Genomic DNA, 8,532 nt, shown 5'->3' with positions numbered 1-8,532 from the left:
AAACCCAAAAAAAAAAAAAAAAAAAAAGAATAGTTTGTTAAGTAAAAACGAAAGTACACTCCAGAGAGGTTGGAGCAGGCCAGGCGTGAGAGAGGAAGAGTGGTTCAAGGGCCCTGGTAGTTACTCTCTTGGAGTTTTATAATTCCCTAGTTGGGGTTATGTTGGTTGATCATTGGCTGGGCCAACTAATTACTTTCATCCCATTGACTATATACCAAAGTTGGCTGTGCCCACTGATTCATCTCAGTAGTTATACCAAACATGGCTGGGCCCACTGGAAACCTCCCACCTAAGTTACCTGAGTGGAGGATTTTCTGCCCTGTCTGGCTTTTGGTCTGGCCACACAGGCATAAACTGCAGCGTCCTTGCCCCTTCCACTTTCTAGTTTTTCTTTCTGCCTCAGAATCAGCCTTTATTAAGAGGTTTTGACAGTTTATTATAATTTCATATTAGGGGGAAATTTTGAGTTTGGTTAAAAGTATGTATTTTGGATGATGTAATGATTATGTTGCTGGACTCCCACATGGCCGACTGTGGTTTGAGTCCCAGACCTGGTGGCTTAAAACATGCTAGACATGTGTGTATACATGCCCAAGATCCCAAGCAGAGAATGGAAGCGAGGGATTGCAGCAGGCCATTCCCCCGGGGGGTGATTTCTTGCTTTTTGTCTCTCTGGTGGGCCCTATAGCAAAAAATCTCTTTTAAAAAATTACATATTTTCAGAAATCTTTAATGGATATTCCTACCTTTTATTTATAAGGTGGCCAAAATTAGTGTTGTGTGGTTGATCCAAAGGTCTCTCTTATTTTACTTTAGAATAGTTGAATTTAGAGTAGCTTTCATGGTTTATTTTATGTTATTATATGATAATGAACCTATGGAGAGAATTTTCAATTCTCTCGTTTTCTTCACACACCTCAGAGTATTCATGTTTAGTTTAACTATTTTTTTTTTTTGCTATAGAGCGCGTGCGCTCGCCAGAAAGACAAAGAGAGAGACACACAGAAAGCGAGAAATCACCCCCCCCCGCCCCAGGGGGGATGGCCACGCCGCAGTCCCTTCTCCTCCAGTCTCCTCTTGGGATCTTGGGCACGCATGCACACGTGCCTGGCGTGTTTTAAGCCATCGGGTCCGGGACGTGAACCATGTTCCATGGGAGTCCAGCGACATAGCCATTACGCTAACCGCTGGTCCCAACTATTTCGTTTTAAAAAATTATTTAACTTTGTTTATTTATTCATTTATTTATTTATTTCAATTTGACCAGAGAGGGACAAAATGAGAGAGAGAGAGAGAAGCTGCCAGGTCTGGGACTCGAACCACAATTGACCATGTGGGAGTCCAGCAGCCTTAACCACCAAGCCACCTGCCAGTCCCTATTAACTATTTCTAAGTTTTAAACTTACGTATTAAATCTTCACTCCTTTCTTTTAAAAAATTTGCTATAGAGTGTGTGCACTTGCCAGAGGTGGGGGGCAGTAAGAAAGCATCCCATAAAGGGATGGTCACACCACAATACCTTCTCCTCCATTCTCTTGAGATTTTGGGTATGCATGCACACGCGCTTGCTAGAGAGAGAAGGACACAGAGGAAGGAAAGAGAGAGAAAGCACCTCTTAATGGGGTGTTGTCACACTGCAATTCCTTCTCTGTTGTTTCATCCCAATTGGGACTTTGGGCACACATGCACAGACACCCAGTGTTTTTTCAAGTCGCCAGTCAACCATGTGGGATCTGGCATCCTTGACCACCAGGCAATGGGCTGGCTCTCTGTATTTTTTTCCCCATTCATTACATTTAAAAAATGTATTTCAAAAATATATTTATTTATTTTTATTTATTATTATTTTTAAAGAATTATTTATTTAATTTGATTTATTGTTATTTTTCTTTCATCTGAACTAAGAGAGACAGAGAGAGGGAATGTGAGAAAGCAAGCCACCAGATATGGGTCTCAGACTACTGCTGGCTATGTGGGAGTCTAGCACCTTAACCACTGTTCCACCTGCTGGCCTTGCATTCATTACATTTTGAATATAGAAGACATATGACATTTATAATACTGTTAGATTATAAAGAGTATTGATAGAATGAAGGTGGTTCCCAATTGTCTTAGTCTGCTATTGCATTGCTAGCAGAAATACCTAAGACAGGATGATTTTTAAAGCAGTAGAGCTCATGGTTGAAAGTCTGAAGGTCAGGGGCCAGCCAACTTCTGCTGAGAATATAATATGCCAAAGGGCAGGATCTTGAGCAGGGTGGCCATCTATGAGTTAACTGCCTGCTTGGTCACTTTCTCCCTCTTAGAAACCTACTAGAACTCAATTGCTTAGTCATAGGGACCACACCCTAATAACCTTACCACACCTGAAGACCCCTTGCTCCAGGCCACTGCGAAGGGATTAAGTTTTCATTGAATACCTTAACAATACAACCAAGTCCCAACATGTGAACTTTTGGGGAGCCCGTTGAAAACAAATTCCCAAATATAAGCCTTTGGGGGACAACCCGTATTCAAACCATAACATCAACGAATCTTGTAGCAATCTAAGATCATATAATTAGTGTTTATATATTTTTATATTATGTTTTGGTAAGTGTATTCAGTCTTTTCCAATCTACATATACACCAGCTTGAGTATAATCGACTATAGTTTTACCTTTCTGGTTCATTTTTTTGTGACAAATATCATCTGTATTTTACACTTAAATGCTATATTAATAACTACCTGTGAAGGAAATACCTTTATAAGACTGATTTAGCATTTTACTTCCAAGTAAATTAGAATAAATTTTACTTAGAATATTTCTAAGAATAAAAGGCAATATGATGAAACCAACTTAAAGGATATTTAATAACAAAACAGAAGCTTGGAAGTTACAGTTCTTTAGCAAAGAATTTTTTGGGGAAGATGTTATAGTTACTGAAAAATTAATTTTAAAATATTTGTAAGGCTATTACTGACAATTTTGTTTGTATTCTTTGAATGTTTTAGCTAATGTCAAAGTCTACCGATTGTTATTATGTGAAATGATAGTGTGAAATTGATGCTGTTATAGTATAACAATAAGGACGTGACTCGTGTATTTTATGTACACGTGCATTCAACTGTAGTGACAAATGGCTTCATGCTGTGTGATTAAATGCGTATTAGCGTTTGCCCTAGGCATTTGATGATTACCATCTTTACTTCATTACATTACCACACTGTATGGCCATATAATTTATAAGATAATACACACATCACTTTGTTGCTGATAGGAATTATTCTGTTTTATGGATGGTGTCCTTTAATTTTGCCTTTCATGGATTATAAAATTGGTTAATATCTGCTGAAGTGAATCACTGGAGAAGCAAATAAAGCTGTTGGCCTCAGGTCACAGTGTCATTTGTGATACTGGCAAACTCTCACAGGCTCATTTATCCCTGTACGTGATTGATAACAGCATGGGTTAAATGGGGAAAGCTCTGCTTCCATTAAAGGATCATCATGAATGAAGACCTCCCACTTAAAAGTCAGGCATGATGAGAAGACAAGAGACTATCTACAGGTCAAATTAAATAACTTAAATAATTTAAGTAGAATGACAGTGTAATTTGTCCATTCTGTGTTATTACTCTGACCCTTTTCAGGATTACAGGCTAACTTACTTCCTACTGTAGAGTCTTTAGGTGTAATTTTTAATATCTTCAAACATATGAAAGCTTTTATAGCTGTTAAATTGGGATAAGATATAGATTTTTATGATGTGCTTTTAAAACATTTTTAAAAATTGCAATATTTATATAACAAATACAGTTTGGTGAATGTTGAGGTAATGCTTTAAACTTTTTACTACATTGTCTTTATTTTAAAAATATACTCAATGTGAAATATTTATAAAATATAAATACAAAGAATATTTATATATTATGTATATGTAAGAATGATAGAATATCATAAATCATAAATTTTTATAAATTTCTGTAAATAATAAACTATTAGAGCTTATTAGAATCACATTGAAACCATATGCTAAAGATAATGGAGCAGTTCCATTTTTTAAAATGGCTACTTCCTGATGAAGATATGGAGGTAGACCATTTCAGACAGAAGGAAAAGCAAGTCTGTGAGCATTAAATCTGGAAAAAATTTGGTGTGCCTTTGTACTAAAGGAGATGTATTCAGTGCTTGCTGTGCTAGTCCTTAGGGGATATGGCCATGAGTAAAACAGGAACACTAGTTCCCAAAGCTGAATGGCAAAGAAATCATCTAGATGTGGTGGCGCCATCTTGGTAGACTGTTCTGCTGGTAAGTTCGTGTATTTAATGTAAGTGATAAACTATGTAAACCTATATTTATAATTTTGCTTATGTTATTTGCTCTCCATAGTCTTTGTTGGACAAAGTGAGGGAACTTTAACAAGTTTATAAAGTGCCAACCCAGCTCATGGCCAGGTGGTTAAGGCAGCTGAGTCTCATGTGGCTGACTGCATGGTAACAGTCTTGGACCTGGCAGCTTGAAAAACATGCTGAGTGCACGTGCATGCATACCCAAAAATCCTGAAAGGAGAGAGAGATGGAGAAGGGATTGTGGTATGACCATGCCCCATAGAGGGTGCTTTCTTGTCTTTTCTTTCTCTTTCTCTGTCTCCAGCGAGTTCACGTGACCTCTGACAAAAAAAAAAAAAAAAAGAGTTTATAGAAAATGGAATTAAAGTATGAGTTTATTTTGGTACAACCCTCCCCCCCCACCCCTTGAAATCTGTGTATAGTCTCCATGGACTTTTTTTTGGGGGGGGGGAGGGTTTTGCTATAGGGTGCATGGGCTCGCCAGAAAGACAGAGACAGAGAGACAGAAAGTGAGTAATCACCCCCCAGGGGGATGGCCACACCGCAGTCCCTTCTCCTCCATTCTCCTCTTTGGATCTTGGGCACACACACGTGCCCGGCGTGAGTTTAAGTCACCTGGTCCAGGACTCGAACCGTGGTTGACTACACAGGAGTCCAGTGACATAGCCATTATGCCAACTGCTGGTCCCACTCCATGGACTTTTAATAAAAGCTTCTTGGAGGAAATAGAGAGCAAATAGCCTTATTGCTGTTACGGAGAAAGTTTTAGTGTTTTGGCTAAAAGATCAAACCAGCCACAACATTCTCCTAGACAGAGCCTAATCTAGAACTGACTTCTGATCTCTTCGAATCTGTGACGGCTGAGAGTGAGGAAGCAGCAGTGAAGTGTAAGGCTGGCAGAGACTGGCGTAAGGAGAAGAGCCATCTGTATCAGGTTCAGGTACAGAGTGGAGCAGCAGGTGCTGACGCAGAAGCCGTAAGAAGTTATTCAGATGTAGCTAAGGTAATTGATAGAGGCGGCTGTACCAAACAGATTTTCAGTGTAGATGAAACTCATTCTGGAAGGCTTTTACTGGAAGATGTCATCTAGGATTTTTATAGAGATAGGAGAAGTTGAAGCTTGGTTTCAGATCTTCAAAGGACAGGCAGCATTTTCTTGTTCAGGGTTAATGCAGCTAATGACTCTGTTGAAGCCAATGTCCATTTACCATTCTGAGAACCCTAGGGCTCTTAATAAGCATGGTGCTAAGTTTATGTAGCTTGTGTTCTGTAAGTGGAACAGCAAAGCCTGGATGATGCACATCTGTTTACAGCATGGTTTAGTAATTTTTTATTATTTATTTAATAGCTATTATTAGAGAGTGGGTGCTGGTAGCCCCAACGATGGCAGTGCTGTGGCTGTGGCGCAGTCTCAAGAGGGCAGTCTGGGGGAGGATGACTTTGTCCTTTGGTGCTGGGGACCCGAGAACCTTGGGGTTCCATCCATGAGAGGGAACTACAGACTTGCCAAGAGTATGGGGATATAGAAGAAATCTGGTTTGGAGAAAAGAGTATGAATTGGGTAATAAGGTGGTTACAAAAACAAGTTTCCATTGGATGCTTCAGTGCTTGATACTGGAACTGGAAATGGTTTTTGGCTTCTCACGAGCCAGTAGGTGGTGTGGTGGTTAAGGTGCTGGACGTTCCCACATGACTGACCACGATTTGAGTCCTGGACCTGGTGACTTGCTTTTCTCTCTCTCTCTCTCTCTCTCTCTGATCAAATTAAAATGAATGAATGAATAAATAATTCTTTTTTTTTTCAAGTACATTCATTTACATAAGTTTGACTTCTCTAATATTACTGGATTTGATTATTCACCTTCTGCAGTTCAGCTTTCTGGAAGTATTACAGAGAAGGGTTATTTCCATTAAATTGAAGGTGGAAGACTGAATCTTTCCATAGAGCTTTTGATTTCATATTTGTATTGACAAAGGGACTTTTGATGCCATAAGCCTTAATCCTGACAATGCAATTGAGAAGAGGAAGAACTATGAAATCTCTCTTTCCAGAGTGTTGAAAGTTAAAGGCTTTTTTCTAATAACCTCATGTAATTGGGCCACAGAAGAGCTGCTAAATGAATTCAGTGAATGCCTGTATGTGTGTGTGCCCAAATCTTGACTGGATGGAGAAACAGAGGATTGCTGTGTGACGACACCCTACCTGGGGATGCTCTCTCTCAAGCTCTTTTACTCTCTGAATTTGAACTTGCTGAAGAGCTTTGGAGGCAGATCTGAAAACAGCGAAGCAGCATTGGTTTTCCAAAACGTGAGGCTTTTCCTTGGACAAGTTTAGGTAGTTTTATAAAGAAGCTACAGAACAAAGTAAACCTGACACAGAAAATGCAACTGCAATTAAATGCTTACTAAGAATGCAGGATGCACATGTTGAATAAATAGAATGGGTTGCTAAAAGGAAAAAAACCATGAGCATAAGTGGTTGGGTTTTAGAGCTCAATCAAGAATAATTTTTAATTCTTTTGTATTTGAAATGTAAATAATTTTCTTTTTGATTTAAAGAAATTTCTTGTAGTTGTTAATTGTTAAAAATGATAAAATAGTAAATGAATTTATAGAAAGCAAAAAAAGAAACTATTGCTTTTAGTGATGAAGTGAATGAGCTTCATGATGTGAATTGCGAAGTTGTTGCAATTTCAGTGGACTCCCACTGTAGCCATCTTGTCTGGACAAATCTACCAAGGAACAATGGCAGTTGGGGCCACATGAACATCACACTCTTGTCAGATTTAACTAAACAGATTTCTTGAGACTACGGTGTGCTGTTAGAGAGTCCTGGTTTTGCACTAAGAGGTCCCTTCATAATTGACCCCTGTGGAGCCATCAAGCATCTGAGTGTCAATCTTCCAGTGGGCCATAGTTTGGAAGAGACCTTCTGCTTGGTGAAGGCATTCTAGTTTGTGGAGAACCATGGAGAAGTTTGCGCAGCAAATTAGACACCAGTTCTCCCAGAGTCAAGCCAAGTCTGACTGTTTCCAGAGAGTACTTTGAGCAGGTAAATCGGTAGATGATCCTCTGTGCCTGCAGCTCTTCCCATCAGTAACAAACCACAGCTGGAAGGCATCTTCAGCATTTCAAAAATGATTCTTTGTAGAGGAAAAAACAAGTTATGCTTGTATTCATAACTGTTACTCTAAATGTTTTGCTTTTGTAACTCTGGCTAAGGCTTTTAAAATGCCAGGGAGTCCTGTATTGGTAACATCTTGATGGCTAGCTAGTTTGTATGGACTGCCTAGTTCATGCATAGCTTAGATCGTGTCTTCAGCGGGTAAAGGAAACTCTTCTTTCTTAGCCTTACTTGAACATTTGTCTACACCAAAGTAGTACAACAAGCATCAAAAGCTTCTGATCAAGCATCCTGAAGCCTTTTTAAAATTTCTTTGTATTAATTTCAATTTTCTTTTAAAGTAACAAAGATCATAGTTTTAAGTTGTTAGCATCAGTAGTCTATCTCTTGCAATGGATATACCTGTGATTGAAACAATGTGAATTATGTTATCAAAAAACAGAGTGCCACAGTGACTTAACTGATCATGCATGATCCCTCCCCATCCTTGGGGTTTATAGTTTAGATGGTTATTTTACTTATTGCTAGCTGATTTAGTGTCTATATACATTTCTAGGTATTGATTAGGTATAATTATACAGGATTAAAAAATTTATTTATTATGCATACTTTCACTGGACATCACCATAGCATACAAAATGCGATTTTCCAGCCAGAATACACTGTGAAGTGGCTTAATCATACATGTTATTGTCAACAAATAATTTCTATTTCTTGTTTCTTGTATATATCTATCTATGTCTATCTAATCTATATCTGTATCTATCTATTCCCCCCATTTCTCACCCTCTGCCATTTCCCATTCTCTTCCTACCCTGCAGTTGCTTTCCATCCCTTTATTCTTCCCACATTGTATTGTCACAAAATATCTTAATTAATCGAAATACTTTCAATAGTAAGTTCAGCTGATATATACATATCTGTGAACAAAAGTTGACTTTAGGCATGAAACTCTGTGGGTAGAATATACTACAAAATAGCAGGTTGCTGAAGCTATATAGCTTACTGTGGTTACTAAATAGGTATTTTTTAAGTACATTTTTTTAATTTCAAGAAAGGCAGTTTTAGCTTTAATT

The 8,532-nt window shown here is 38.4% G+C and overlaps 1 protein-coding gene and 1 pseudogene across 1 annotated transcript in view; both read left to right on the top strand.

Annotated features, from left to right (window-relative positions):
* The window catches only part of CCDC73 (coiled-coil domain containing 73), a 130,308-nt gene that overhangs the window by 5,883 nt on the left and 115,893 nt on the right, over positions 1–8,532 (top strand). The gene's annotated exons all lie outside the window — the stretch shown is intronic.
* LOC102487462 (EEF1A lysine methyltransferase 2-like) overlaps positions 1–8,532 on the top strand; it is a 15,360-nt pseudogene that overhangs the window by 3,907 nt on the left and 2,921 nt on the right.

The sequence above is a fragment of the Tupaia chinensis genome, unplaced genomic scaffold, assembly GCF_000334495.1.
Source record: "Tupaia chinensis unplaced genomic scaffold, TupChi_1.0 Scaffold000037_18, whole genome shotgun sequence".
Taxonomy (NCBI): Eukaryota; Metazoa; Chordata; class Mammalia; order Scandentia; family Tupaiidae; genus Tupaia; species Tupaia belangeri.
The sequence above is the reverse complement of the archived record's forward strand: the minus strand, read 5'-3'. Positions and strand labels throughout refer to the sequence as shown.